Raw genomic sequence first — 6,340 nt, 5'->3', positions numbered from 1 at the left:
CAAAGGCATTTTCATGGTAAAGAGTGAGGCAGATAGAGAAAGGGAGTACAATGTAAATTTAGGAAGTGATTGTCCATCTTGTACCTGTATTGACTGGTTAAGGTTCCTTTTGCCTTGCAAGCACATGTGTGCCATTTTGCGCTGCAATACAACATGGAAGTGGGAAAATATTAATCCACTGTATGCAGAAAACAGACTATTTACTCTAGACAAAGAATTTTTTTGGGGGCGTACAAAGCGTGAACAAACTGAAGAGAATGTGGACTCAAAAGATAAACTGGTTTTAAAATCCATGTTAAAACCCGGCAAATTACCTCCACGAAGAAGAACAGGAGTCACTCGAAGATGTGTACAAGCTTTAAAACAAAGCATTGATTGTGTGTATTTGGTTAAAGATAAAAATTTCCTTATGGAATTTTTGGTTGATTGTACTAAAAATTATGAGAAAGTTTTTGCAGCTATACCAAAGGATCATGGAATTCCATTAATTGAATCCCCCAAAAAAACAAACAAAACAGAGAGTATAAATCCACTTCCAAAAAGGAAGTATGGAAAGCCTAAACAGACAGGAGCCCAGCGTTTTGGGGTAAAGGCAGAAATGCAAAAAGCTGAGGTGAGGATAGATATCTCTCAACCTGTAGATGATGAACTGGAAGCTGTCAGTCCAGTTAACCAAACAGATACTTGGTTGACCATAAATGGCATCAAGCTGACATACCAAGATAGAGAGGAAATAAGCAGTGGAGCATGGCTTGATGACAATATAATAAATGTTTGTCAGTACTTGATCTCACAGAGCCATCCTTCATATGCAGGTTTCATTGATACCCTGATCCTTGCACAAAATTCAGGTACTGCTTGTGATAGTGACCAGGTGCTTCAAATTCACCATCTTGGGGCACACTGGGTCACATCTCAAAGAGTTAGGAATACAGTTACTGTTTACGATTCCTTAACTTTTTCAGGTGTCCCAGATACACTAAAAAAACAGCTCAAACAGTTATATTTGCCACTGTTTGATGGGGTTAATCAAGTGCTTGATATTAATTTTAGGTGCTGCCAGAAACAGATGGGAATCAATGACTGTGGTCTGTTTGCGTTAGCAAACTGTGTAGCTCTTGCAAATTGTTTCAAATTGTCTACAATCAAATTTGAGCAAGATCAGATGAGGAAGCATCTCATAAAATGCCTTGAAAATGAAAAAATCGAAATGTTTCCACACACACATTTCAAATCAAAGCAAAAAAAGAAAAAAGTTAAGATGACACTTCATTGTACATGTAACTTTTATTTGACAGATGAAGACATGATTCAGTGTCATCAGTGTAAACTGTGGCTGCATTTTTCCTGTGCTGGTGTACAGAAAAATGATAAAAGGGTTACTACAAAAAAGAAGTTTTTGTGCACAGAATGCACTAAATAATTCATTTTTTAGTGTTGTACAGCCCCGTATTTAGTAAAAAAGAAAGTAGATAACTGAATTAGTCCAGGACCTTTAGCCAACTTAAATATAGCCTGATTATATAATACAAACCACACTAGATCAAAGTGGACAAAAGGAAATCACTGCATCAACAAGCTCTGTCCCCCTTTTCTAGGCTGCTGGGAATAGCATTTGGTGGGGTTTGTATCACCATGCTTTCATCTCATTGACATTTCAAATGTGCTGTAACATTTTTCGAAGTTTGATATTCAATACATATTGCAGTCTTGCATGCCTGTTAGTAAACAAATTAAAAATTTAGGAATATTTTTTTTTTTGAAAAATTTATTACATTTTATATGACTTCAATACTATAACTGGTTTGTTAGAAAAATGTGTTTTGTTATGAAAAATTAATAAAGAAAAAAATGTTCATGCTCTAGCTCACTTGCACATATCTTAACTACATATAATAGAGCATTGGCCATGATTATAAGTTATATGTCCTTCACAGCCACCATAACTTTGTTCACAACGGACATTATAAAAAATGCACATGCAAATGCTTAAGAAGATGTGTTCTGTAACTCGATGACTACTGTTGGCTTTTGTGTTCAGTTGATTTCTTAAGATTAAGTGATAATGTCAAATATTACCTTTAAACATAAAGCTATATACTAATACCGTGGAGCTGCTATGGCCGCTAGACCAGGTGTACGTGCTACGCACTTTGTACGCTATTTGCGTACAGAGTCCTTCACGTGGTACGCACTTGGCGTACACACGCTGCGCTGAGTGTACGGAATACACACAGCAGGCACACACACAGTCGATAACATTTAAACCTTGCTAATAAAACACAGTAAGGATATGCTTATACTCTAAACCTAAGTAGTCAAATACTGCAGTGATGTAAAGCTTAAAACCATTAACAATGTGTATGCTGTTTGAGCGATTAAGACGCTAAGAGAGCCCTTTGCAGGAAAGTGAAAACACAAGACCGGGTTTGGTTAAAACCACAGCAGCTCTAACACTGCCGTGGATTGTTTAGAGAAAAAGGGGAAAACCAATACAAGTTATACAATACAAGCTAACACAGAAATCTAACATAATAACAGATAATAACATGAACAATGGCAAACAAGAGCGAAGAAATGGCTACAGATAAATATGCATACGTGGGGAATCTTTCGCAAGCGCAACCTGGAGTCCAGTCATCAGCTGTTCAGGTAGAAAGCCTTCAGAGACATGAGGCTGGCAAGGCAAGAGTGGTCTTTATATACACAACATACATTCACAATACAATGGTACCTGTAATCTCATTGTTCACTGGACACAGAGATGTGTCTCTACATTACAGAAAAGGTCATAGGTAGATTTGAACAGGTGGGCTGTGTCTTTCCCCAACTGCTCATGTGGGAGGTATCCTAAGGATTCCCGCCGCATCTGTAACTTACAGCAAATACAGTTAATGTTCATAATCTACTTCTCTACATAACTATACGCAAGAGCGAGCGATCCTTTCCTAACTAACATCTGAATATTACCCTTAAAATACCCTACAGCTGGATACTAGACACCACTTTTCAACCTTTATCTGACCCTTCATATCATGCAGAGAGGAATCTCTCTGTCCAGGAACAGTTTAAACTAATCATACTCGCTGACATGGTCTAGGTGAATATTAACTACAAAACGCACTATATGGGTTAAATATGCTACAATCGAGTCGCACGCTACACGCTCACAAACTCTACCGTAAATGCGCATACCAAGCGCATGGCCGTGGAAGCTCCATTACGCAAAGTGCGGATATGCGTACGCACGGCAGAGCGAGTGCACGCACAGCGGGCATGTGCATGGGGTTAGTACAAAAGGATATGCATCATGATATTTTTCAACTTTGACATAAGCATTTTATCACTGCATGAACATTAGCCTTCTGAGTGACCCTTTGTTTACAGCCTTCTGAGTGACCCTCTGGTTACTGAGGATGACTGTGGAATTACTGCAGCTGAAGCTAGGGAAGTTAAATTTAACACTGCAGCATTGTGAATTTCTGAAAAATACAGTCTACGTCATGCCTAAAAAATCGGTACATAAAAAAAAAATTCAGTTATATAAATATCAATCTTTGAGATAACAGAGATTGATAGCAATCCCTACTAAGAAATATCTGTATTCCTCACCACCGATGGAATCTATTTTACAGCATCATTTTGGAAAAATGTATTTGAACTAAAGTGTTCCTATCTATTTACATCCATACAGTATGATAGTTACGGAAGGCTCATAGCCTGATTCATAAATGCAAAATGTTGATGCGACATGCAGGCGGGCAATATTTAGTCTGTTCATGCAACTGATTCGCACTGCACTTGTATCCCAATGGTTATTACTTTAAGATAAAAATTTACTAGAGACAAATGCTATTTGGATTTGCAACTTAGAATAGTAACCATTGGAATACAAGTGCAGTGCGAATTGGTTGCATGCACAGAATGTAAATATCACCAGCTTGCATGCAGCAATAATAGGATGCACTTATGAATCTGGCTCTGAGCCCGGCAGAACTAGTTCTGGCTGTCACCATGGAGGCAATTTTCACACACAGAAATACATCTTAATGGGGTTGATGCAATCTATGTGTGAGAATTTGGTGTGTATTAATACGCACAATGTAGGATTATCAAGGTTGCTGATGGATGACTCTGAAAAACAATTGGTTGCAAGATTAGCAGAAATACACAGTTGTAAACTGGCATACACTATAAAATTATCTGGCAGATAATAGGAGGTTGGAATGAAAACCTGGGAATGGATTAGAGCAAGTGACAATGGACCATTTACTCCTGGAAAATAAACAAAACCTGTCTTTTATACAAATTGGTAAAATCAATAATGTTGTCCATTTTACAGAGTTTGTTAACAAATGGTTGATTGTCAGCTGCTTGCATCCATGACCATGTTTTCATTCCAACCACAGATTAGGGTGGTATTCACTATGCCAGCTGTCAGGATCAAAGCAATCTATACCGCCGCCGGAATCACAACACCCGGCATATGGGGGTCAACGACCGGCATGGAGGGAGAATTTGCACGCAAGCGTACACGCAACGGGCTAATTTGCGCTCAACCCGCTGTCGGCATGTCGGTGGAAGAGATCCCAGCGCCAGTATGTTAAACACCGGGAACCCGTGGCAAATCATAATAAACCCCACAGATTATATGCAAGATAATTGTATAGTGTATGCCCATATTTAGTCTCAATAGCATGCACCGATGAATCAACACATCAAGCTCCAAATGCAAGTGTATAAACAGTGATTAGACTCATGGATGCACCTCAACATTTATTGCTACAAATTCATTTATACAAACTAATTTTGGTTGGATTGAGGATTAACCCAACAACCTATTACAATTTATTGAGTTCCAGTGCTTAGGATCATACCTAGTTCTCACTTTACCTTGATCTTATACTGCAAAGTATGTCTAGAAGTCAAATCTTAAGAGCTTGTGCAGTGTAAGGAATAAACTGCTGCCGTGGGGGACTAATTTGAAGAACAAGGGGGGATCTGGGGCACAACACTGGCCCTGTGGAGGAAGACTGACAGAGAAATATAAACATGTACTGTGCAGCATCTACACACAGATCTCTCCACAAGTGTGCATGCAAATCTGAATCATCCAACTTGACCATTTAATCTACTTGGATGTTGCATTTGAAGGTTGCTTAATCATATAAAACTGGCTAGTAACAGTGCCTTGCTAAAGTCTTCAGCCTGAAAAAGCTTTCTAAGAAGACTTCAAGGGCCGCAGCACTTACATGTCAGAGTGACATTCAGCGCTGCGGCTCCATCACCTTCCAAGCAGTGTCGCATACTCCCATGGCTCAGTTCCCGGATACTTGCAGTGGAGACACTCCGACTCTAGGAACACGGTAGCAGACGCTCTCAGGGTTGTCGTGGCTGCCACGGGGAGGAGGTAAGAGGGTCAGCCAGGCGGGACCCGCTACTAAATCATGTTCTGTTCGCAGTCTAGGGAGACGGAGTGGGGCGCTGGCATGGACACTGTTATGCACAGGGACCCCACTATATCTGCTAGGGCATAGAAGTACAAGTTGGGTGTACTAACGCACAATTTAATAAGACTACGTAGTAACAGGTGGTGAGTACCAGCATAGGGGAGCCAGCGTTTGGCCTGGACCAGGGTGCCAACTTTGAGTGGATTTCCTGCCCTTGAGCTGGCTTTCACTCTCCCTCACTACCTGACTGAGACGCTGGGCGCCATCTTTGGGATAGCTGCAACTGGTCTCAATGACTGCAGGGCAAGGTCTACCTTGTAAAGCCACCTGTAATCAGGGCAAATACTTTACAAACACTTAAGTGTTCTACATGTCTCTTTACAGACGGCGTTAGTCAACAAGAAGTGTATCTTACAGTATATATTGTACGAGTATTCAGATATATACCTCAGAACTAGGACCGCGCTGTTTTATATATCTCATTGGCTTAGCAGCAGGTCTATCACACCCAGTCCACAGCTGATTGGGCGAGAAACGTCCTCCCACACAGGTTACATCCAATGGAAGTCTCTGCCCTTTGCCTGCTGTGTTTTGACAGAGCAGGATTAGCAATGGGGCTGATGGAGCTGCAGCTCCAGCCCAACAACCCAAAATAGTCCCCCTGCATCTGCAGCAACACACCCTCCAACAATTTAAACATAAACATTGATACTAATTCGAAAAGGGGGCGTGGCAATGGGTACAGCGCCGTGACAACGCACCTTTTCCTATACTTTCAATGGAAGCTTGGAGAGTCAAAAAACAGTACAGACCATAAAAAAAAGGGACTGTACCTGTCAAAAAGGTGCAGCTGGAGGGTCTGCCACTGTATCTGCAGCAAGTCTCTACAC

At 40.6% G+C, this 6,340-nt stretch overlaps 1 long non-coding RNA gene across 1 annotated transcript; it reads right to left on the bottom strand.

Annotated features, from left to right (window-relative positions):
* Nucleotides 1-688: 688 nt before the first annotated feature.
* On the bottom strand, nucleotides 689-6,340 carry LOC134911664 (uncharacterized). The gene is made up of 3 exons (XR_010176749.1): nucleotides 6,284-6,340; nucleotides 4,894-5,033; nucleotides 689-1,718 (listed from the first exon to the last, which is right to left on the bottom strand). It is a non-coding gene; the product is annotated as an uncharacterized LOC134911664 (long non-coding RNA).

The sequence above is a fragment of the Pseudophryne corroboree genome, chromosome 4 (assembly GCF_028390025.1).
Source record: "Pseudophryne corroboree isolate aPseCor3 chromosome 4, aPseCor3.hap2, whole genome shotgun sequence".
NCBI lineage: Eukaryota > Metazoa > Chordata > Amphibia > Anura > Myobatrachidae > Pseudophryne > Pseudophryne corroboree.
This window is presented reverse-complemented; position numbering and strand designations above follow the sequence as displayed.